Source organism: Panthera leo, chromosome C2 (assembly GCF_018350215.1).
Source record: "Panthera leo isolate Ple1 chromosome C2, P.leo_Ple1_pat1.1, whole genome shotgun sequence".
Classification (NCBI taxonomy): domain Eukaryota; kingdom Metazoa; phylum Chordata; class Mammalia; order Carnivora; family Felidae; genus Panthera; species Panthera leo.
The window spans coordinates 134,346,497-134,373,056 of NC_056687.1; the positions used below are offsets into that span (position 1 = coordinate 134,346,497).

General features: G+C 36.3%; 1 protein-coding gene across 11 annotated transcripts in view; it reads right to left on the reverse strand.

The window, feature by feature from the left end:
- Window positions 1-26,560, reverse strand: part of TBC1D5 (TBC1 domain family member 5) — a 537,979-nt gene that overhangs the window by 442,027 nt on the left and 69,392 nt on the right. For 2 of the 11 annotated variants that reach the window (XM_042955451.1, XM_042955450.1), the window contains exon 1: window positions 11,157-11,601. The exons of the other annotated variants lie outside the window; for them this stretch is intronic. The gene's annotated coding sequence lies outside the window, so the exon portion shown is untranslated. Of the gene's footprint in view, window positions 1-11,156; window positions 11,602-26,560 lie in introns of those variants that run through there. 11 annotated transcript variants of the gene reach the window in all.

Sequence of the window (26,560 nt, forward strand, 5' to 3'; positions counted from 1 at the left end):
ACTACAAGAATGATGTAAGCCATCACACTATAAAACGTGTGGCTCCTTTATCCACAAATAAGGGCAAAAAAGAAATCACATCTACTCTCCACGCTGACTTCTCGCAAGTGAGCCAGGAAAACTATTCATGATCTTTGCAAAGGTGTCAAGGAGAAAGAAGGAGAGGAAGTAGAAAAAGAAAGAACTTAAACAAAATTTTAAGACAGGGAAGCAGAAATTTGAGTTTGCGGTTTTATTCATATTTGAAATAATTGGCTACTTAGAAATCGAATGTCCATATAATTAAAGTCCAAACAGGGTCACTCCCAAAAGTGAAAAACTGCTGTGGAAGGCAGAATAATACAACCAACTCCCTCAAAGATGTCCATGTCTAAATCCCTAGACCCTGTGAATGTGTTACCTTACATGGCAAAAGGGACTTTCAAGATGTGATAGTCATGGACCTCAAAATGGAGAAATTATCTTGGCAGGCTTAACCTAATCACATGAGTCAGAAAGGAAGATGCTATCAGAGAAGAAGGGTCAGGGAGAAGAAAATGAGACTACAACTTGCTGTTGCTGGTTCTGAAAATAGAGGAAATGGTCATGAGCCAAGATATAGTTCCCTATACAAGCTGGAAAGGGCTCCAAGAAAATGGAGACCTAGGTCCTACAACCACAAATAACTGAATTTTGCCAAAAAGATGAATGAACAGGGAATAGATTCCCTGAACCCTTGATTATAGCCTCATGAGACCCACGCTGGACTTCTGACCTACAGAACTGATTTTAAAATTCTGTTTTGCATTAAACCACTAAGTTGACAGTAATATGCAAGGCAACAATAAAAACGCAGGGGTGCTAGAAATAATTAAGACAGGATAACAGGCATATAAAGCACTTTCCCAAGCAAACTGGGCTTATGATCACCCTACTCAGAACTAAGGCCACACGCATGACAAACTATTACATGTTTCTAACACAGAATCATAATATCCAACAGAGAATTCAAACTCTTAACCTTAAACAACAGGAAGTTTTAACTCAAGCCATTTTAAGTTAACGTTTGTTAAGGAACTTGCAGGAAAGAATTAAACTCCACAAGAAGGTGCAAATAGTCATCACGTACCTTTTTTCCCCATAACAATTAAAACTTCATTCCACATATTAATACATACTAGTTTCTTACATTCTGTATTAGAGAGCTAATAAAATTTTCGCCTCCTCTGATAACAATTCAAAAAAAAATAAAATAGGAAAAGGTTTGTTTGAGAAGCTCTCCTGAAATGTCCCTCTCCTAAGCATGTTAAAAACTATTCAGTCTAATTTAGGCGAGGGCCAGAGGATACGTTTCAATAGAAGATGCAAATGTTCTACTTATGCTTAAACTTAGGTTCTCCATTAAGAAGGGGGAGGGGGAAGTGTTTTCTTTGAGAAAATTGAGCTAGCAGTCTGGATGAAACAGCATTTTATCTTTCAATCCACGTTACTTCTAAAGAGATCTGAATTTTATTAAGCTTGAAAGACTGTAACTTTCTAGAATATACTTAAGAATAAAGTCATTCTAAACTGAATATAAATGCTTCTTTTAATTCAATGTAATTCTCACTGAATTACATTTAAAATACAAAATTGTAGGTACTATAGAAATGGGTATCAACCAACAATCCATTGTTAGATGTGCCGTGGCTCTCTTAGGAATGACAAATTTCATGTTGTACTAACTCTGGGAAGAATTAATATTATTTCAAACAATTCAAGAGTCACCGAACCCTAATTCCAAAGCTATTTAGCATTTAAGTCAAAATTAGTTGAAGCTTAATGTCAAGAAATGAATCTGCTAACCAATGCAATTAGGCAAGATAATGAAATAATAGTTAGTTTGGATAATAGCAAAATGATTCTTGTCGATTAATTCTTTTATATGTGGAAATACATACAAAACCAAAAACAAATGATTACCAAAATAATGAGTTCACTGCTATTAATTGAATATATTACTTTCAATAGCTTTCTTACATATCGACAAAAGCAACTAGAAAATGTAAGAAAAAGATGACTCCACCACTATTTCCATCTGAACAATTAGAAAGGTGGATATGCCATCAATAGAGATGGGGAAGACTATAGATAAAATAGGTTTGAAAAAGAAGAACAGGAAGTCACTTTTGACATAATGACTTTCAGATGGCAGTTAGTTGTGTGGAGATGCCAAACATATTAATTAGGTATTTAAACTTGAAGTTGAAATAAAACTCCACCTTCAACCGTGGAGTTGAATACTTTGGTATTTAAAGACATGAGATTAGATAAAATCACCAATGCAGTAAATGTAGATAGAAAAGATATAAGGTCAAATAACTGAGCTTTGATGCCCTCCAAATTAAGAGGTAAGGAAGAATATGAGAAACCAATAAAGGAAAGTGAGAAGCAATCAGTGCAGCAGAAAGAACCAAGAAGGCATGATATTCTGGAAAACAATGAAGAAAGAATACCAAGGAGAAGAGACTTGGATCAAATGCTAACAACAGGTTTCAAGTAAGGACAAGAATTAGGGTGCCTGGGTGGCTCAGTAGGTTAAGTGTCTGACTCAACGATTCTGGCTCAGGTCAGAATCTCCCAGTTCCTGGGTTTGAGCCCCCATATTGGGCTCCACGCTGACAGCAAAAAGCCTATTTGGGATTCTCTCTCTCTCTGCACCTCCCACATGTACATGTAGGCATGCTCTCTTTCTCGCTCTCAAAATAAATAAAATTTAAAAAAAAAGGGGGGGGGGGACAAAATTGACCACAGGATTATCAGTGTGGAAGTTACTGGTAACCACGATAAGGATGTATGTAGAAGAGTGGTGGAGACTTTTTAACCGTGATGACGTTAAGAGAGAGATGGGAGGAGGAGACTTGGAAACACCAAGTACAGACAGTCTTGCCAAAAGGAAGAGAGAGCTGGAACAAAAGGCAGCCAAAAAGTAGGATAAAACAGTATGTTTTTAAGATGAGAGAAATAACAGCATGACTGCATATTGATGGGAAAGAACTAGTAATGAGGGGAAAATTAATGAAGTGGGAGAAAAAACTGCTTTAATCCTGTAAAACCACTATGTGATACTTACTTTTATTATCCCCATTGAACTGAGGGAGGCACAAAAAAGGTTAAATAACTTGCCCAAGATCGTGTAATGAAATAAGATGGAAGGCCCTGGGTTTTAATCTCTACATCATGCTGCCTGAGTGAAAAAAGAAATTTGTCTACCCCTAGAGGCAGTGTGCACATGTATAAGACAACCAGTACATAAATGTGCGTCTGCTAAAAGTTTCTTAACAGTGAAAATTTCAAGCAGCCTATATGTTCATCAAAAGAATAAACAAACTATGTCAATAAAAATCCACAGTAATATATCCCATGCTAAAACTCAATGGCACTATTTTCCCATTAATAACAGAAGCCATTTTCTACCCATTTCTCAAATAAAGCTAAAATTCTTATTTTCTGTGGAAGCAGGTGGGAGGGACTCAGGAAATGATTGCCTCGTGATCATTTGGAAATTTCTCACATCAATAGTCAGTCAGTGGTGTTGAGTATAAATTTCAACATCCTTACTGTAACTTTTCTGACAATATAGATTCACTAAAAACACAGATTTTTCAATAACCTTACAATAACACAACCCTACGTTTTACACAATTATGGACAGCCATTTTTCAATATGACGGTTGGAATTTTACTATATATTCATTCAATGACATACCCTAAAGCAGTGAAAGGGAATACATGATAGCTACAAGTATCAACAAGGATAGATCTCAAAACAAAACACTGAGAGAAAAATTTAAGTTATAAAGGGTATGTATAATAATAATAAAAAAGATAATAACAAATGGTGAAGATGCAGAGAAATGGGAACCCTCATGTATTATGATGAGAGTATATAATGCTGCAGCCACTTTGGAAAATAGTTTAGCAGTTTCTCAAAAAGTTAAAAAAATAAATATATCAGATGATTCAGCAATTCTCCTCTCAGGTATCTACCCAAGGGAAATGAAAACACCTATCCACACAAAGACTTAAATGCAAATGTTCTTAGCAGACTTATTCATAATAGCCAAAAACTGAAAAAAAGCTAAATATTCATGGAATGGATTGACAGTGAATGTACTGACAAAACATAATAACAATGTAATAATATTCACCAATAAAAAGAAATGAACTATACATACATGCTACAAAGTAGATAAACCTCAAAAACATGCTCAATGAAAAAAGTCAGGCATAAGAGACCAAATATATTATTTTATTTACATGAAATATCTAGAAAAGGCAAAGCTATTGAGACAGAAAATAGATTAATGGTTGCCTACAGCAGAAGGAATGAGGATTAACAGTTAATGTACAAGAAAGATGATATTCAAGTGATGAAAATGTTCTATGATTCATGATGATGACTGAGCAACCTGGTAAATTTACTAAAATCTCAAGGAATTGTACATTTGAAGAGGTGAATTATACGATATGTAAAATACGGCTCATATTTATTTGTTAAAGGGGACAATAATTCCATTTATCTAAAATTTAATAAACAAAACAATTTTATTTATAGTGTAACAAGTATACAGGCACGTATACTCAGAATAATATTTGCTTCTTGGGAAAGAGGGAGGACAAAGGGACAAGGATGGAACTTTAGCAATATCTGTTATAACTTTATTTCTCTTTAAAAGAGAGAGAGAGAGAGATCAAAGCAAGGTGGGTATATACATGCCTATTCTATTATTTTCTGCACTTTTACTAAGTTTGAAACGTTTCACAATAATTTTTGAATTAAAACATTAAAGAATACAAGGGAAGATAAAGAATATGGAAGCAAATATTCATATATAAAGTTAATGGAACTAAATGTACCTTTAAAATGGAAAATATAGCCACAATCAATCAGCTCTATGAAGTTACATAATAGGGGCACCAGGGTGGCTCAGTCAGTTAGTGCCTGACTCTTGATTTCAGCTCAGGTCACAATCTCACAGTTTGTGAGATCCAGCACCCCCTCAGGCTCCGTGCTGACAGAGCAGAACCTGCTTGGGATGCTCTCTCTCTGCCCCTTCCTCGTGCACATTCTCCCTCTCTCTCAAAATAAATAAACTTTAAAAAGTTACATAATAAATCAATACTGATTAAGCAACTTCTATGTATAAGTTCAAATAAATGAAGAGATACAGCAATGTATAAAACAAGGCCTCTGTTTATCATGACAGCTTGGGAAATAAGTCTACAAATATAGCAGAAAGAGCCCAGGACTGTGAGTCAGAGGACTTGGTTTTGAGGTCCAGTTCTGAAGTTTATAAAGGACAGAACTATGAAACTTGGGAAAGTCACTAAAACTTCATTTCCTCCGAACTTTTGTTTCCTCATATGTAAAGTGCAATGATAATGGCTATATTACAAGATTGTTGTTGAGTATTATATAGACAATAAAGCATAATGCTTCACGGTCTGGAATGTGTAGGAGATATCAATAGATGTTAATTCCTTCCTATTCACAGGACTGTTGTGTAAATTAACTGAGATGTATAGTAAACCACACTAAAGTGTTAAACCACTACCAAAAGATTATTACATGGTATCATAAAATCATTGTAAAACTAAATTTATTTAGTGGCAAACAACAGATAAAAAGAATATATTATTATGAAAAGGAATATTCAGGAAAAACTTTAAAGAAGAGGAAATGTCCTTAGAAGACAGGCAAAAATTAGCTACGTGTACTTGAGACAGAGAAGAGATCAGAACTAAAGAAGCGAACTTACAGGTCTTTAGAACAAGTTGTTTTCTATCAGAGACTATATATTTAATGCTATGATTCATCTAGGTTTTTGAAATGCAGAGCAAGGTATTCTTTCCGTGTAGAGAAAAACATTAAATAGTTAATTGCATAATATACTCTGTTTCTCCACCCTAGCTGTACCTTAGAATTACCTAGAGATCCTTAAAGAAATATTGATGGCCAGACTTCAACCCCAGAGATCCTGATTAAATCAGCCTGGAGTGGGATCCTGTCATGAGCATTTTTCAATTATGTAGCCAGGATGAAGACTAGTGAGTGCTCCATTCCAAAATTCTTAACTCTAATCCTAAATTACTGGCTGACTGAACATTGAATATCTCTCTCCCACAATGTATTTTTTAAGCAATATTTTTGGGGGCACCTGGGTGGCTCACTTGGTTGAGGGTCCGACTGTTGATTTAGGCTCAGGCCATGATCCCAGGGTCATGGTATTGAGCCCCACATTGGGTTCCGTGTTGAGCGTGGAGCCTGCTTGAGATTCTCTCCCTCCCTCCCTCCCTCCCTCTCCCTCTCTCTCTCTCTCTCTCCCCCCCACCCGTCCCTCTCCCCTGCTTGCTCTCTCTCTCTCTCCCTCTCTCTCTAAAATTAAAAAAAATTCAATCATCATTCTAGATGTCTCTGTGATGGTTACTTTTTTAGATGAGATTAACATTTAAATCAACAGATTTTGATTGAAGGTGAAACAGACTACCCTCTTTAATGTATGGGTGGGCTTCATCAAACTGGCTGAAAGTCTTAAATAAAATAAAAAGGACTAATATCCCCTGAAGAAGAGGTAATTCTGCCAGTGAGGGACTCTGGATTTAAACTGCAACACCAGCTCTTGCCTACTGGCCTACCCTGCAGATTTTGGACTTGCCAGCCTCCACAATCACAGGAGCCAATGCCTTAAAATCTCCTCCCCCCCCGTCCACACACCCCATATTATGTTCCTCTAGTGAATCCTAATACATCAATCGTATCAATGAAATGGATTTAGATTGCAAGATACAACCTATTCCTCATCCCTAACCAAGGAAAACTTTTTCAGTACAAATTTATCGGGGGATAATTGCCCAAAAATGAACTGCAGTAGTATCTTAAAAAGGCTTCCTGAAACAATATTTCATTAAAAAGGTATTTCGGGGGGGGGGGGGAATGATTTTGTTGTGCTAAATCTAAATTTTTTAAGTACACCTAAAAGGTTACTAAACTGCTAGCAAACTTACCAACCCTAAGACAGTAAGATCTCTTAATCCTGGGCTACCTCAAATCCTAAGCATGAAAAGAAAAAGATACAAAACTTTTGGTAATCATCCCAAACTCTATACCAACAACAGGAGATAAGTTTTCTCACATGGAAACTCTATGAGAAAGGAACAGCTTGCAGAGGCTGAGAAAATTACAAAACCATTTCATGGCTAAGCAAGAAAGTATGCCATGACCTGATATCTGCAGTAAGCATAGGAAAAAGGGTACACATAAACCACATTTGCCAAACCTGCTTCAGTCAATTCTACACTCTACCAAGAACAAAGTACACAAACAGCCCTCTTCTTGACCAGGGTGAGGTAGCTACAGAGGAGTATAATACAGGTGACATAAGGTTGAGGGGTATGGGAGATTGGTGTGTCCATACAATAACAAAAATGCCAAATTCCACACTTCCGCAAGTATATCTCCTGACTCCCTGGGACTTTATACAGTTAGAACTTTCTTATTAAATCATGTGCCATTTGGTATAGTTAAGGTAGATAATCTATCATTTTAAAAAATTGATTTAAGAGAAAATAAGCCAGAATTAGTTATCTGAATTAAGGCAAATAATAAATACTGCCTCAACAATCTTTTTTTTTTTTTAATGTTTATTTATTTTGAGAGAAAGAGAGCATGTGTGAGTGGGGAAGGAGAGAGAGAGAGAGAGAGAGAGAGAGAGAGAGAGAGAGAGAATATCCCGAGCACCAAGCAGGCACCACACCGTCAGTGCAGAACCTGACCAGGGGCTCAATCCCATGAACCATGAGAACATGACCTGAGCCGAAATTAAGAGTTGGATGCTTAACCAACTGAGCCACCCAGGTGCCCAAAGATCTTTTTAAATTATAATAGGGAATCTCAGATCTGGCCAAAACGCTGTACCCAAAATTTCCTCTTAAACTATGAACTTCTCTTAAAATTTGGCTAATGTGAAAGTTAGGTCTTAGGGCTGAGCAGGACAATGCTGTGAGAAAGACAACTGTAAAACTTTAAAGGCAAAGGAAAGAAAATGTCTAAGAATAAAATAATTTAGTCACTACTCTTTTTAAAGATTTTTACAATAATAAAAAAAAAAGAACAGTTGCTAGCCATCAAAAACTATTGCTCATTTGATTCTACCACAGCCTAAGTTAGAAGACAAAACAAAAAATGACATTTATCTTTAAAGCAAAATCCAGTGGTATTTGTCAAACAGAAAGGAAATATTTTGATATATAAAGTATTTTCTCGAAGAAAGAACTATGGGAGTTTCATGATTTCCATCCCTAGAATAATGTAATCAATTACATAGTAAGCCTCTACTACAGGAGATTCTTTTAAAGAAATGAAATACTCACACTAGCTGCAAGATAGTCTTCCCAGAAGTAAAAAATCCAAGAACAATACCTGCCTAAAAGGTTAGTGATATAATCCCACACCACACTTCACCATTTCTATGCTTTCATCTGTGCACTTGTCTTGACAATTTTAAAAGAACTATGTAAATGAAACTATCATATGTATTAATATACCTTCTGCTGCCATGGAAGAAATGTTAAAAAAATTCCATCTAGGAAGATAGGTAATAGCACTGAGGTATTTTCAAGTGGGTTATTATTACTGAGAACAAGGAACAATTAACCAATTAGTTTTTGTTTTGTTTTGTTTTCTTTTCTTTTAGAGAGAGAGCATGAGTTAGGAAGAGGGACAGAAGGGGGTGGTGAGAGAGAGAGAGAGACAGAGAGAGAGAGACAGAGAGAGAATATCTCAAGCAGTTTCCATGCTGAGTGTGGAGCCCCATGTGGGGCTTGAAGCAGGGCTTGACCCTGAGCTACAAGCCACGATCTGGGATCATGACCTGAGCTGAAGTCAAGAGTCAGACGCTCAACCGACTGAGCCACCAAGGCACCCCTAACCAATTACTTTTTTAAAGGGCCAAATCAATACCTTTGGTCGAAGGAAATCCAATGATATCATTAAAAAAAAATAGCCACAAAAACACACAAACTACATTCTGTACATTATTTACATTCTGTGTAGACAGTGGCTATACAGTATGTATATAGTTGTTAAGAACATTACTTCCAGAGCCAAAATGTCTGGGTTTGAATCCTAGCTATATAGGAAAAATTACTTAACATTATCTGAGCACCAGCTGTTTCATCTGTAAAGTGGGAACCTCACTCATAAAGTAGTTGGGAGGATTAAATGAGATATTCTGTATAAAGTGCTTAGAATTACACCCAGCACTTAAAGCTCATTCAATAGTATTTGCTACCTACCTTCCCCACCCTTCTTCCCTCTCCCTCCTCTTCCCACTAATATTACTACGAATCCTTCCATATATTTTTCTTTCCAATGTAATAAAGCCACCTTTGCAACATTTCTTGGCATCTGCTTCCCAGAGCATTTTTTTTTCCTTACACAGTTTGCTGGAATATTTTATTTGTGGCTGGCTCTGACTTTATGTTAATTGTGCTTTTTGTTTCCTGCAAAAAATGCAGTGCCTTACTATTGCTGTATTTAGAATTGTAAATTTCAAAATCTATAAATAAAAAGTTAAAATAAATAATTTTACAGGAAGCTAGTCCTGATTATAAATGCAGACTAATGACTTTTTTCCCCAGCAAAAGAATAAAAAGAAATGATTTGAAATAGCCCAAAATCTGTTGCTTGTAAATAGTATTACACAGTATTGCTTTTTTTATTGGTTCAAAATTAGGTATTATTAATTATTGAATAAGACCTCAATGAATTAGTTTGTACAGGTTTTAGGTCTGTGATATAAAAATCCTAGGGGCACCTGGGTGGCTCAGTCGGTTAAAAGTCCAACTTTGGCTCAGGTCATGATCTCATGGTTCACATGTTCAAGCCCCCATCAAGCTCTGTGCTGACAGCTCAGAGTCTGGTTGGACCCTGCCTCAGATTCTGTGTCTCCCTCTCTCTCTGCCCCTCTCCGGCTCGCACTCTGTCTCTGTCTCTCTCTCTAAAACAAACAAACATTAAAAAAAAATTATAAAAATCCTATAAAACTGCAATAATTTGGTTAACCATGTTTTAAAAATCTAAAGATTTTTCATGGTCCTATTTTTCCAATACTGCAAACTTACAACACCCTTTCGCAGGCATTTTCTCAACAGAAAATTAGAGCCAATTCACAGGGTGTGAGCACTGTGTTCTAGGCACAGTGCACAGCACGTCTCTGGGAGGCCACCGTTCACAGTAGATCTGAAGCGGAGTCAGGCAGCCCGTATATATAGATATATGTCATCATGTTTAATTGATGTAATCCTCACAAACCACTAAAGACAGAATTATTCTTAATTTCAACATTTTATAGGTGGAAAAAAAAACTATTCAGAAAGTCCTACTGACTTGCTCAAGATCACAATATCTGGAAGACCTAAGACCCAAGCCCCTAATCATCAACTTTCCAACCTGCCCTAAGTTTTAGACCAAAATGAATTACAACATTAAAACCACACATTTTTAATATAAAGCCTATATTCCTCGTTGAAAATAAATAAAAATTGCAAACACTTTCTTCCAACCAGTATTAATGGTTACTTTAGGCACAATAAAAACTGCTAAGAATTAAATGAGACTTTAAGTAATTTTAGTTTCCTATGGACGTTCTGTAATACTTAAGTGTGGAAACAATTAACTTTCCCGCATCCCCTCCACCCAATTGTGCATAGCTACTTCTCCAAAGAGTTTAAAGTAGGCTAACCAAATCTACTTTTTAAGGAAATTAATTACCGTTTAGAAATATAAATAATGACCTTGAAAAGAAGCATTGACTAGGATAAACATAATGTGCCATAATGGGGTTAAGAGGAATCAATAATTAAACCAGCAAAAAGATTACATTTTTAAAGTATATCTTTGTGGGGCGCCTGGGTGGCTCAGTCGGTTAAGCGTCCGACTTCAGCTCAGGTCACGATCTCACGGTCCGTGAGTTCGAGCCCCGCGTCGGGCTCTGGGCTGATGGCCCATAGCCTGGAGCCTGCTTCCGATTCTGTGTCTCCCTCTCTCTCTGCCCCTCCCCCGTTCATGCTCTGTCTCTGTCTCAAAAATAAATAAACGTTAAAAAAATAAATAAATAAATAAAAATAAAGTATACCTTTGTGTCAAAAAGAGTTGATGAAATGGGTATTGAGGAGGGCAGTTTTGGGATGAGCACTGGGCGTTGTATGGAAACCAATTTGACAATAAATTTCATATATTGAAAAAAAAAGGGTTGATGAAGTCTGTAAAAACAAATTGTAACAATGTAAAATTAGTTTTTTTTTAACAAAGCAGACACTAGTAATTTCAGTATGCATATTCCAGTACATACATTCAGATGCATTACTCCAAAGAGTATGTTTTAAGTTGGCTAATGACACAAATTGGCTATGTCATTAAATTCTCCTTATGATGTGCATAATACTAATAACTATATTTTGCAAATATTTTCTGGCTGGAATAAGTTTTACAAGACTGCTAAGAATTATATCCCAGAGGAGCCTGGGTGGCTCAGTCGGTTAAGCATCTGACTCTTCATTTTGGCTCAGGTCATGATCTCACAGTTTGTGAGATCAAGCTCCAAATCAGGCTCTGCACTGACAGCATGGAGCCTGCTTGGGATTCTCTCTCCCCGTCTGTCTGTCTGTCTATCTGTCTCTCTCTCTCTCTCTCTCAAAATAAGTCTTAAACATTTAAAAAAAAAAACAAAAAGTCATATCCCAGACACAGGAGAATTCTTCATTCACTCTCTCCACTCCCTAATTTCAACTTATCAGGCAAAACACAGTTGTCAACTCTCCAAGGAACTTTCTGGGGGCTATGTATGCCCTGCCATCACCAAAATCCACACTGCTGTAGACACACAAAAACAAAGCCAGATGTGGAAATGTTCAGAGTATCAGTAAATTACCAAATACAAAATTTGAAATGCTCTTAAAAGCAAGTGTAGATTTGTAGAAAGGACTTAATTTTCTAGAAAACCGACACTTTGATGGCTTGGATTCTAAATGTTCAAGTCTAACATTGTAAATAACATAGACATGTAAATTTTACATTTCATATGAAAATCTACCTTACACAGTCCTCACTATTCATTCATTCATTCATTCATTCAATATTTATAACTAGGCACTATTCTAGATGGCAAAAACTTTTTTAAAAGCAACAGTCACTGACCTCAATAAGTTTAGTTTGGTAATGATATTTGCAGCAGTAGGTATAAAACTTTGGTGTGTGTGTAAGTATAACTAATGGTTTTCCATATATAGATGGGGCATTATAAATTTTCATTTAGTGGGGCACCTGGGTGGCTCAGTCAGTTAAGCATCCAACTCGTGATTTTGGTTCAGGTCATGATCTCATGCGATCCTGAGATCAAGCCCTGGGTCAGGTCCACGCTGAGAGCACAGAGCCTGCTTGGGATTCTCTGTCTCCCTCTCTGCCCCTCCCTCCTGCATGTGCACATGCACATTCTCTCTCTCAAAATAAATAAATAAACTTCAAAAAAATAATTAAATAAATTTTTATTCTATTATGTGGCTCTAATGTCAAATGGATGATAGGTGATGTGCTATGTATTTAACAAAATAAAACAGAAAGCTCATTCCATGGTCCACTTCCTCCCACAGAGTTCTTCCTTCATAGCTGAAACCCATCTAAAGTATGGTCTGTATGAAAAAGGACAAACTTTTAACACGAAAAACTTAGTTTACATCTTGGAAAGATGGCCACTTTGTAGAAGTTGTTTGGTAAAATTATGATGAACACACCTCCCCAGATACCTCCTATTCATTCACTTTTTATGTCACTTTCGGAAATCATCTATTTATAATCTTCAAATTCTCCCCATATACTAGTCCACTGACTATAGCAGAAGCCAGATAACATCTCCAGACAATTTATACAACCTGAGTATCTCTACAATTGTTATTAAAAGGTGATTGGGGGAAATGAAATGACAAACGGTGTTCAGCAACACAGTATTGAGCACAATTTGTTACAATAGGAATCTATGCTGATTTTTGTCCAAGATCCTTATTTCTAAAACCAAAGACACTTCATTTATATTAGGGGAGCATCTTTACAGTCTCTAAGAGTGTGCTAAGAGCACTACAGCAGAAGAATGGGCTTTTTAAAATGTTTTACTGTGAAATAATTTTATGCTTATAGAAAAGTTGTAAAAATAGTAGAGTTCCCACATATTGTTCACATAGGTTCCCCTAACGTTCACATCATATGTAACTGCAGGGCAGTTATGAAAACATAAAATTAACATTGGATCTATACTAACTAAATTACTCAAAGTTTTCCAGCTGTCCACTAATACTCTGTTTTCTTTCTTTTCTTTTTTTCTATTTTTCCTACTTTTTTCTATTCAAGGATCCTATCCAGGATCCCACATGGCCTTCAGACATCATGTCTCTATGGTCTTCTCTAATCTGTTACAATTCCTTGTCCGTCATGACCATGATAATTTTGAAAAGTATTGATTATTTTGTAAAACATGCCTCAATGTGGGTTTGTCTAATGTTCTTCCATGATTAGACTAAGGTTATATACATTTTTGGCAATAATATCACATAAGTGATATTGCACCCCCTTCCTATCAGATGTTAACATGTCTTCTTACTGGTGATACCAATCTAGATCACTTGGTGTCTGCCAGCTTTCTCCTGTTTCTAATTATTAAACATCTTAGAGAAATACTTTTAGATTATGCAAATATTGTTTCTCCTCAAACTTGCACCCTATTTTTGGCATCCATTGATATATCTTGCCTATAGTAACTACTACTATGGTTGGTATCTGCTTCATGGTGATTTGCTATTTCCCTCAGTCCTTCTATATTTATTAATTGTAATTCAGAAGGATAACTTTTTAACTATATCAAATACCAAGGTCTCAATAAATTACCAAAAACAAAAACAACAACAACAAAAAAACCCCAAAATCATAAATATAGTGGGCAACAGTATTTCATCTTGAGCTATAATGACCTTAACTCCCCAAATCATATGTCTAGCAGTTCCTTTTTGAAGGATCTGTGTTTGAGTAAGTAGTTAATGACATCTGTCAGCAGCTGTAGTGTTTTGTTTTATATAATTGTAGCCTCATTTTTTTTATTGCAAGTAATGCATCACGATGCATATTTAAGGTTTTCCAAATAAAGAGTCTTGAGCAATCTATTTTAAAGTAGCTAATACCACAGCACATTTGAGGCTAAGGGGTAAGCATTCCTTGGGAATCAAAACAACAAGGACAGCAAATATTCTGCCCCTGCAAATCTAATTTCATTCCTCAACCAGAAACCTCACTGCATGAGTGTAAAATTTTACTGGTAAGGAGACATTTCTTAGAATGGTGAATTCCAAAACTCTGCTTTTCAAGACTCTATTATTCCTATAACAGGATAAGGATCTACAAACATGAAATATAACCTTATTCACTTCCTCTTTCACAAAAGGAAAACCTGTCAATCTAATGCTAAAAGGCTTCAAGCTTATTTCTAAATGCTTCAAGAAAATGCCTTCTTTATCAGAACTTTATTCTTGTTTGTTCATTAAATACTGAAGTCTTACACTGAGGTCAAAAAACTGTCAACCAATTACTATGTAAGAGAAGTTCTACTTTTCAGTATCCAAAGCTACCCAGAATACACAGAATCATTTTATTAGGCAACTGAATACACCACTGTGTATTCCCAAGTATATTCAACCATACCTTTTTAATCTCTTTCTTCAAACTAAAGCCCAGTAAACTAACAACTTAACATGGTATCTGGCACATAGCAAATACACTTAAGTATTTTTCAGTGAATAAGTTAGTGATGAACAATACACATACAATGGTCCATAATTCCTTCTGGACTACATCCCTTGCAGACTAAGAGTTCAAGCATGCCTCTTCTTCTGCACATTCAGAAATCCATACATTTTAGTTATTTCTTAAGAAAGACATTAAAATGACTTAGAATATAATCTAAATGACATGGAAATAACATTCTTGAAGTTTATCACCCCAAAACTACAATATATTTGTGAGGGACATCAAGTCATTTTTAAAAGTGATTTATTTTCATAATGGATATCTAGGTGATAAAAATAGATGAGAAAACAGGAAATCCCACTCATATTTCTGATCTTACAAATTACTGCTGTGATGAATCCTGGAAACTACTGCAGGATTATAGTTGTAGGATTTATGATGACTTCATTTCTGGTTGCAAAATTTAATTTATTTCCAAAAAAAAAAAAAAAAAAGCACCTTGGTCTAAAGCATGGCCATGAGCAAAATTTTACTTAAGACTTTCTTAACTATCACATGGAGTACTGGATAAGTTGTGATGGTCATTTTCTGACAGTTACATAAAGAGTATACAATGTACCTAATTTGTACTTCCATATTATTTCAAAATGAAAATTAATACACAATATTGCTAGTTTGTGTTTTAAAACATTACTCCGTATTCCTAGAAATGTATTTTAGAATAGAGTGGAGAGAGGAAATTGGTATGCACTGGTAAATCTATGTTTAGGAAAGAAAACTGAAGTAACCATGTCATTTCTTCTCAGATCCCAAATGACCAGAGGATAATTCTAACCAGCAGGGGGAGATAAGGAGGAGAGTAGTAAGACAAAGAACAGGCTAAAGGCAAGAAAAGCAGTTACAATTATAGCTGGGAACACGGAATTTGTTAAAGGAAGTCTACTGTATAATTATATTTGAAAATTTAGCAAGATGCCCAGAGGCTGACTCGCAGCTGTCAGGAACTGGTGACTCTACTTCTGTTCATGCAGCGACCACTGCAGCTAGTAAATCCACTATCCAGGCATTACTAGAACTGACGTTTAGAGTAAAGGGATAGATCCCCTCATGAGACACTTTTTCTCTATAATGGATGAAGGTATCCGTGTCAACAAAGTAACCCTCTCTCTTTAGCTTCCTTTTCAGACTTACCTCTCCTCCCTCTATCTTCTCTGCCTCAGAGAACCCAAATATTCTCATAGCAAATTATCCAGATGCAAATCTCTTCCCTGAATTCTCATTAGATCATGAACCAATCTATCTCATACAGTCCCAAATTCAACAGGATTACAACAAAATTCATCTCCCTCCACCCTCACCTCGCTTAGAAACTCTCTACCTTCTCCCTACCCACCTCTACCCCTGCCACTTTCCTATTCCTCCAATGGTACCAGCATTCTCGCAGTTAAGCATGAAAACTCAAGATTTACCTTTGCTCTTTCTCCTTCCTGACCTCCTACTCTATATTAATTCAATTCATCAAATCCTATTAATTTTTCGGTGACATTCTATCATTCATCAATGAAAGATGTTGAAAGTCCTAACCCCCATAGCACCGAATGTGATCTTGATCTGCAAACAGGGTCTTTACAGAGGTAATCAAATTAAAATGAGATTATTAAGGTGGGCCCTAATTCATTATGACTGGTGTCTTTATAAAAAGGGGAGATTTGGACACGGAGACAGACACTCACAAAGGCAAGACAATCTGAAGACACATGGGAAATAGAGCCATCTGATAGGAGTGATGCAGCCATCAGCCGAAGACCACCAAAGACTGTTGGCAAACACCAGAAGCCGAAAGAGGCATGAAAGAACTCCCCTTAGAGCAGTCACAGAGAGAATACTGTCTGCCAACATCTTGAGTTTGGACTTCTAGCATCTAGAACTGAGACAATAAATTTCTACTGTTTTAAGCCATCTGTTTTCAGGACTTTATTACTGCAGCCCTAGGAAACTAACACAACACCCCAAAAACAATCTGAATTCAATGACCTATAAACCCCGTACCGCCCAACCTGTGCCTGATCTCTGAATAGCATCTCACACGTATCTGGCCATGGCAATTATCCTTCTTGCTCAACATCCAATCCATTACTGAGGTCTGCTTCCTAAATATTGTATATCTCTTTAATTTGTCCATTTTTTCCATCTCTACATCGCTACTCTAGTTCAGGCCACCATCATCATGCCCCTAGACTACTGTCCACCAAATGGTCACCATGCCTACAGTCTTTCCCCACTCTAATTCATTCATCTTCAGCAGCCAGACTTTCTAAAATGCTAATCTGGGGGTACCTGGGTGGCTCAGTCAGTTGAGCATCCGACTTCGGCTCAGGTCATGATCTCGCGGTCCGTGAGTTTGAGCCCCACGTCAGGTTCTGTGCAGACAGCTCGGAGCCTAGAGCCTGCTTTGGATTCTGTGTCTCCCTCTCTCTATGCCCCTCCCCTGCTCATGCTCTGTCTCTCTCACTCTCAAAAATGAATAAATGTTTTTAAAAAAAATATTTTTAAAGAAATAAACATCAAATAAAATGGAAATGCTAATTTAAAAAAATAATAAAAATTAAAAAATGCTAATCTGATCACACTTTTAGTTTATCAGTATGGAATACACAATGAGCAGCATCCATGATACGTCAGGACAAAGTCCAAGTCTAATGTCTTTAGCCTGGCTGACAAAACTACATGCAATGGCCTCTAAAAGACTGAAGAGAAAGAACATCACTCACCACACCCACCTCAAGTCCACAGAGAAATACTTTCAGTTCCTCAAACACATCAAAGCTTTTCACATCTGCCTAGAATTCTCTTCCCTTTATTTAACCACTCATTCATTTACTCAACAAAGCATAGCTCTAAGAGCTAGATATTCCGTGGAAAATAAAGCAACATTCCTGACCTCATGAAATCTACATTCTAAAGAGGGTGGTAAATAGATCATAAACAAAAGTAAATAAGTAAATAAATATACAGGTGGTACTAAGTGCTTCAGAGTAAAATAAAGCAAGGTAAAGGGAATAAGGGAGACTGGGAGTAGAGAAAGGAGTAAGGATATGATTTTAGATGATGTGCTCAGAGAAGACCTTTCTGACAAGGTGAGAGAAGAGATCTGAAGAAAGTGAGGAAATAAGGTTTGTGGATACCTAAGGGAAGGAGGTGGGGCAGAGTGTTTAGAGAACATCACTGAGGCCACTGTGACTGCAGTAGGGGAAAGGAAGAGAATGAGGACAGATGAGGTTTTAGGAAAATCAAATGACATACAGCCTTGAAACTCACTGTAAGATTTCAGAAATTAATTAGTAAAAAAGTGAAATTTTTGAGTGGCCTGATCCAATATTCATTATAAAAGAATCACTTTGGTGCTATGGAGAAATCAAACTTGGTGGGGAGGGAGTATAGTACAAAACGAAATCAGTTAAGAAGCTACTAGGAGTTCCAAGTGAGACCCAAAGACATAATGGTGGCTTGGAATGGAGTAGAGACGGAAGAAATGGCTGGACTCTGGTAATTATGATGAATATACGTATATGGATATGCATATGATTACATAAGCAATCTTTTTAATTTATCAGCTTAATTTCAGAATAGAACAAAGCTATGGTTTCAAATGGGTAAAAATGACTTTTACTTCTCTCCTACTCATAAGGAAAAATACATAAGGAAGGGGAAGGGGGAAAGAACACTCTAAATAGGCCAAACAGATTTCCTAAAAGGAAGGAAAGCAATGTCACACTTTTGAATTTAGTACCATGACTCCAAAACAGGGCTTTCACAAAGCAGCTCTGTATTTATGAAAGCACCCCCCTCTTTGTAGCTGGTTTAAAGTTGCTAAATGAATTTTATTCCCTTTTTACAGAAGGATCATCTTTAATGCATGCTACCCACTGATGTAAGTCTGAAGTCTTAGGTGGTGGCTTAATGTGTAAGAAGTGAATGTATTAAAACAATGATTTTGGGTACAGCATCTCTGATTATTTAAACTTCATTATACAAGGTAATCCCATCTTCTGACTAAGGAAACAAGAATTCAGATTTTACACTGTGTTCACATATGAAAATTAATTCATTTTGTTAGAGTACTCCCAATACTATCAATTCAATCGCTCACTAACAAATAACAACATGGCAACAACAACATGGCAACATTAGTCACTGCATGTAGTTTTCCTTCTTAATAAAAATCAAGAATTGTTTATCTTCTCTTTCTCAAATATTAGTTAAAGTTCTTATCCAATTATAATCATAATTGTTTTTTGTTTTTTTAAGTAACCTGTACAACGTGTGTGGGGCTCAAACTCACAATCCCGAGATCAAGAGTCGCATGCTCTTCTGACTTAGCCAGGCGCCCCTCCAAAATTATTCTTAAGAGTGAGTTCTCTGATTGATTTGAATCACAAAATATTTTTTAGTCTTTTTACTGAGATATAATTGACATATAACATTTTATTACTTTCAGGTGTACAACATAATGATGTGATATTTGTAAATACTACAAAATGATTACCTCAATAAGTCTAGTTAATATCCATCACCATACACAGTTACAACTTTTTCTTGTGATGAGAACTTTTAAGATCTACTCTTAGCAACTTTCAAATATACAATACAGTATTATTACCATAGTAATGCTGCTATACCTAAAAAAATCTTTAAATACCACTTAAATCTCTTTACATCTCTAATATTCAGAAACATTTTTATTTAAAAATTGAACATTCAAAAACATAGCCAAAAACAGAAAAGAAGATGTTTACAATATAAGTATATGGCTTTATCATCAATCATCTGAAAATATAGGCATTCCAAGTCCTGAATGTGGAGCCCAATCTTTAACTGCCTTCACCCAGCTGTCCAAATCTCAGCAATAGCTTGAGGCAGTTTCACAACCAAGTTAATTAGACAACTAACTACCAGAGGACCTAGAAGTGAGGAAGAGGAGAGAAAAAAACTGACCTGCAAGGTAAAAAAAGTATTAAGAAGACGAATAATCTGCTCTCCTAGTCTACATACTAGAAATGGAGTGACATTAGTCTAAGAGATACATGCAACCATTTATTCTTCAAATAAGTTATATCACCGACCTGTAAAACTAGGCCCTCATAGTAACGCTTGATTTTTGAGAATTATTAACAGAAACAAAAAAAAATTATGTAGCTTCAAATTGTTTTCAAATACTCTGTCCATTAATTTAGTCCTCTTCCATAAAAATTCCAGAATTATCCTCTTCGTTCCAATGAAGACCGGTATGCCACAGGACTGGTGTCAATATCAGATGTCTACTGTTAGAGCAGGAATAGTCCTTGAGTTTTATTCTAGAGGATTTAAAGTGCAAGGAGGCTGAAAATGCAGAGTTAAAACTCTTACCAAAACCAGAAGTTCAAGGCCCCTTAACTCTGCCTGAAAGCCTCAGGTCTGAGGACAGAGCTTAATCGCAAGGGTAAAGGGAGATTTCCTGGGTCAACAGAGTGTCAGCATAAGACTGGTCTTTTTGGAACAAGATGACCTGAAGACCACAGATTTTATCTTACCCACTGAAAACCCAACTTATAGTTCTATTTGGTGGAAATATGTTCAGAGACTACACACAAAGCTCTTACCCAAGATTAACGAAAACTGGACTAAAGGACAGCCTTTATAGATCTGATCTATTCTTATTAAATACAGGACTTTCTCATTTGCCATTTTATCACAGGTTTGTAATAGAATTATCAACCCTCCATTCACTATCTGCTATATGGAAAAGTATAAAGCATTTAAAAAACTACATTATGTTTCTCTTTCATGTGAAAATGAAAATGAATTACAAAGGTTCAAAACTATATTTAAAAATTCTCAAATCTACACTGAAAAATTACTGAAAGGTATAAAAAACTTCCTTAAGTTGTTCATCAAGGTATTTATTATAGATGTTTCCCTAAACTAGTAAATGTCCTCTATACTGGGAGATAAACTGTCCAAAATAAGGACAAATCAATACAACATCAACTGATAATACAGAACACAAAACAAATGCATGGACTCTAGCACTGTATCTTATCATTTTAAATGGGAAAATCTGGTAAATTCTGTCCACAATCAAATCCAGAAAAAAATAGTTTAATCAGAATAACAAATACTTTCAGGTTTTAAAATAAAACTCACTCTGACATGTACAATCTACCAAGTATTTTTGCTCTGAATTTTGTGGTGCCATATTATTCTGTAACAAATTAGATTTATTCAATCAAATGAAAATGAAAGAATTAAAAAAAATAACCAGGAAGTTTGTTAGAATTACCATGGGATCCAGCAATTCAACTAATACATGTGCAGTGCATGTTCACAGAAGTACTATTCACAACAACCAAGAAACAAAAACAGCCCAAATGCCCATCAACAGATGAACAGATAACATACTGTGGTCTACACAGGCAAGGAAATATTATTCAGCCATAAAAAATAAATGAAGTACTGATAAATGCTAAGATGCGGATGAACCCTGAAAACATCATGCTAAGTGAAGGAAGCCAGAAACCAAAGAATACTTCTTGAATGATTCCATTTATACAAAATAGAATAAGTAAATCCACAGAGACAAATTTGGGTGGGGAAGAGCTTGGGGATGGGGTAAATTGGGAGTAACTGATTAATGGGTACAGGTTTCCTTCTGGAGTGATCAAAACACTTTGGAACTAGATATAGGCGATTAGCAACACAACACTGTCAGTGTACCAAATGCCACTGAATTATTTAATATGGTTAATTTTATGTTCTGTCACTCTCACTGGAATTTAAAAATTAAATAAATAATGAAGAGTCATATTACTAGTAATAAGACCTCACATACCACTGATATGATATACTGAGCATATCAGAGGACATCGCCTCTGCAGTACCCTTTCCAATAATGCATACCCTCAATCTGACCATAAGAAAACATCAGACAAACCCAAATGGAGGGATACTCTACAACATAACTGACCAGTAGCCTTCACAAGTCTCAAGGTCATGCGGAGCCATCATACGTTGTGGGGAGATTAACAAGACATGACAACTAAATGCAATAAGGGTTCCAAGACTGGATCCTGAAACAGAAAAAGGAATTAGTGGAAAATTGGTGAACCTGCATAAATCAGTTAGTTAATAGTGCTGTACCAATGTTAATTGTTAGCACTGGGAATTATACTATGGTTATATAAGGTGTTAATTAACATAAGGGGAAGGTGGGTGAAGAGTACTAGTTTTGTAATTCCGCTGCAAGCCTAACATATTTCAAAATAAAAAGTAAAAAGAAGGAAAAAAGAAATGAAGGGATAGAGGGGGAAAAAGGGGGCCCAGTCAACTTTACTCTATGAATATATATATTAGGAAAATGTTGAAATAAATTAACTGAAGGAGAAGTAGTGGGGTTATTCTAATGGCAAAACTTAATTCACAAGGTTTGCATCTGCTTAACACATATGCACTCGTTTTGGAGGGAAGGAGTAGATTCTTCAGTCAAGTCACAATAATTAAATATTAGAAACCAGAGTAAGTAAAATTAAACTAGTACTCACATTTTCAACAGAAAAATTCAAAATGAAAACACCCAAAGTCAAAGGGAAAAATTAGGACAAAACATTGTTGAACTCCTGTAGGTTACAACTACATTGTAAATTTAATACTGAAATGAGGAAAACATGTTTATTGTAGCAGAATGATTAGAACAACAAGGACTTAAATCAGTTTGATAATTTAATCAGATTTAATTTTACTTTAAATCTGTAACCTTCTCTTTAGAAACATTATAATGCAAAAGATTAAAAAGATTTTGATACATAATTAACTTCAATCAGTTTGTGCCTGGACATAAATAAAACTCGTGGTTGTCATACCATTATGTAGGAGGTACCTTCTTATTAAAAATAATTCCCTTGGAAATCAATACAATGACCAAAAGGACCAATTTTTTAAATGAAGCCACCAACATAAATTCTGCAAACATTTCCAATTTTATTAATCATATTTAACATCCCCACAACCAAATACTGTGTATAACTATTTTACTAATACAACACAATCCTCTTCAGTAACTCTAATTGCCAAAAACAAAGAGACGTTTACATAAACAATCAAGATTGTTACATAAACAATCAACACACCCTCATAGCTCTCAGAAGGAACCAGTCCTTCTGACACCTTGATTTTAGACTCCTAGCCTGCAAAAACCTAAGGTAATAAATTTCTATTACCTAAGCCACCCAGTTTGTGGTACTTTGTTATGGCAGTCCCAGAAAACAAATACAATTACCATGCAACAAATAAAATAGTGTCCTCCTATATTCCCACAACAGTCTTTCCCTGGAAGAACATTCAAATTAAAGGTAGCCATTTTCTCAGCTCCTGAAGACTAGCATACTTTACTGAACATGTCAGTCACAATCACTCTCTAAAAGGAGCTGCCTTGAATCCTGCCTCCGGGGCATGGCTGCCCAATTCTACCCCACACCAACAAAAATGGGCTGGACCTTAGTTGGGTATCAGGCCTTTCACCACCTGGTTTAAAAGGATGGACTGCTTCTCTGTGCCCCTCAAATAATTTGATCTAAAAATCTCGGAAAAAAACACACCTGCCTTTGCTGCTACAGCACGACTAACAATGTAAGCTAAAATAATATAAAAACAGAAAGCCCTGTTGGTACCCAGAGAAAGATGGCATACAGAGTAAAGCTAAAGGTTTGTTTTATTGCTTTGCCTTAAAACCAAAACCTACTCCCTATAATCTTAAAATCAAGCCCTGTTCTCTGATTTCCATGAGAGCCCCTACTCCTCTTCCTGCTGCATACATATCTTTTAAACCTGAATTTCAGGCATGCCTTGCAAACACAATGCAAAGAAAAACAGAAATAAAAAGACCCAAACCCAGACCCTACTCTCAAGGAGTTCATTCCTTGAAAGTCAAATTTTTTAAAAAATACGAGCATATTTTGTATGCTGAGTGCATTTCATATGCTTTCATATATTTCTTGACTAGAACTGGATGTTTCATTAACTGTCAATCATACAGCTACATACATATAGAAATACATGGTGAAACAGGGAGACAGTTAGGGCAGCTGAGCCCACCGCACTGCTGGGATGAGGTGTGAACTTGTCAGGGGACAACAGGACAACTGGCTCTCAAAAGATGTCTGGAGAGGGCAGTCATTTCACTAAGGATTTAATAGGCTCCGGGTTTGGCCTTCAGCCACACTGGCTAGAAAGTAGAGTCTGATAAAACGTTCAAAAATGGAATTATGACTCAGAGACACAAACACAAAGAATATTTGTGTCACAGGACTGTCACTCTTGTAATGGCATATCTAGCACATTCTCTCCTTGCAGGCAAACTTCTACAGGAAGTCAAATAATCTAAACAAGCTGAGGTCTTTTAGAACAAGAAGAGACAGAAGACCCAAGTATTACGGGCATAATAACACCTAATACACAGTACTTACCGCAGGAACAGTTGTAAGAGTTTTACATGTATCACACCCCTATGATGTAGCTACTCCTATCACCATTTTACAGCTCAATACATTGTGGCACAAAGAGGTTGAGAAACTCGCCAAGGATGCTCAGCTAGCAAGCAACGAAGCCATAATTTCAACCCTGCCTGCTGAGAGGTCTATCTCCTAATCACTATTCCACCTGCAAAGAAAAGCTGGAGTATCCATCCATCTGCACCCCGCTACATTTACATCTTTCTAGAGAGGCAGAAATGTGAGTATCAAAAACCTTCCAGCTAATGCTGGGATGAGTACTACTAGCTTCACCCTTCAGGCCTCTCCTTTTACAGTGACGTCAGACAAATTCAGTCTGTACCCTTAGTGGCCATCGTCTACCTTTAGCTGCATCAATACAGTCAAGCAGGTAGCACCAAGGCTTGCAAGCCCATCAGTCTTCTGCCTCTTCAGAGACTTTGCATCTCTGCTCTATTCCTCTCTGTGAAGATCTGCAAGTTTAACTCTCAAAGCTTATCTTACTTCCCCTATTACCAGATGCTTGAGTAAAGGCTTTCTGCAACTCCAAGTTATTAACAACAAAAAACACAGTCAGCAACTGTCACTACTGAAAGTTCAGCTACTTTGAGCGAAAACATAAATATACTTAGTACACTTCCACAGTTACTCCGCTAAAGTTCATTCATGTATCCAGACATTTCATTTCTTACTATGTGTACTACTATGTATACTATCTACATGCTAAAAATATATATCAAAATACCACTTCGTCCTCAAGTAGCTCAAAATCTAGTAGAGGGAAGTTTAAAGGAAATTACAAGTGCTCTTAGTAAACGGCTCACTAGCCACGTAATAATCCAGAAGAGGGAAAAATATCGGATAAGACTTCAGGATGAACAGGATAAGATGAAAAGGGTACTAAAATAGAGTAAAAACCACACATCAGTGCAAAGAAGTGAAAGAGAGGAGAAAATAGAGGATTTCCAGCCAAGGATAAGGAAACCTGTTCAAAATTATTAGATCACAGAGGGCAAGAAGGTCAGACCATGAGGGAGTTTACAAACTTCTGTCATCTCTAATATTTAAAATGGTTACAGTTCTTCCTACAAGAGAAATCCTCAACCAAGAAAGTATATCAAAATTTTACAGTCTTAAAATGCCCACGCATAATTCAGATTTACCCATCCTTGGGAAGTGAATGTTCCCTGTGCTAAGAACAGCCATTGTAGGACACGGAAATGTAGTATTTTTTTTAATTTTAATTCTAGCTAGTTAACAGTGTTATATTAGTTTCAGGTGCACACTATAATCAAACAACACTTCTATACATCACCCTGTGCTCATCATGACAAATGGACTCCCTAATTCCCATGACCTATTTCACCCATTCCCCTAACCCAAGGATGGCAACTTTTAACAAAAGGTAGCATCAAGAAAGACTATTTTGAAATTTGGGGCACCTGGCTGACTCAGTTGGAAGAGTGTGCAACTCTTAATCTCGAAGTTGTGAGTTCAAGCCCCATGTTGGTATAGACACTGCTTAAATAAATAATTTTTTTTTTTAATTATATACGATGCATCCCTACTTTGGAATACTGGGAGGCTCTTAAAAATGAGAGGATCTATGTGCTCACATGGAAAGGTGGTAGGATATCCTATTAAATTAAAGAAAGAAAGCAAAGTGAAGAATAATATAGATTATATGAATATTCTGGCACAGAGATTAGGGAGTCTAGATAAGAGATAAACAGGGTCCAAACTGGAAAATGGAGAACTGATTTCAGAGATAAACATCAGGGAAAATCAACAAGACCTATGAGCCACAGGGATAAAGGTGAGGAAGACATGTAGAATGCTTGACAGTTTTTTAACAGTCTTACCCCTTAAAGAGGTAAACGGGTTCCTTATTTACTCTATTAGTTGCTTATCAAATTGTTTAGTTATAGTTAAAAATATCTAGGGCTCATTTATCACAAAATCCAAATTAATGGCACTTGCAATAATACATTTTGAAGGAGCAAAAGAAATTTAAGAACAGTGGACAAACTGGCAGAAAAACACAGCTTTTCACCCTTTAGGAAAATCTGCACACAAACAGGACGGTCTAGGGAAAGACAACCTAAATCTGACGTCGGCGTTTGCTCTAACACTCCTTTCGGACTTGTTCTCTTACATACCAGTAATTTCCTAACAAATCCAGAATAAGATCTTTCTGTCATGAATTTATAACTCTTCATATCCAATACTCATC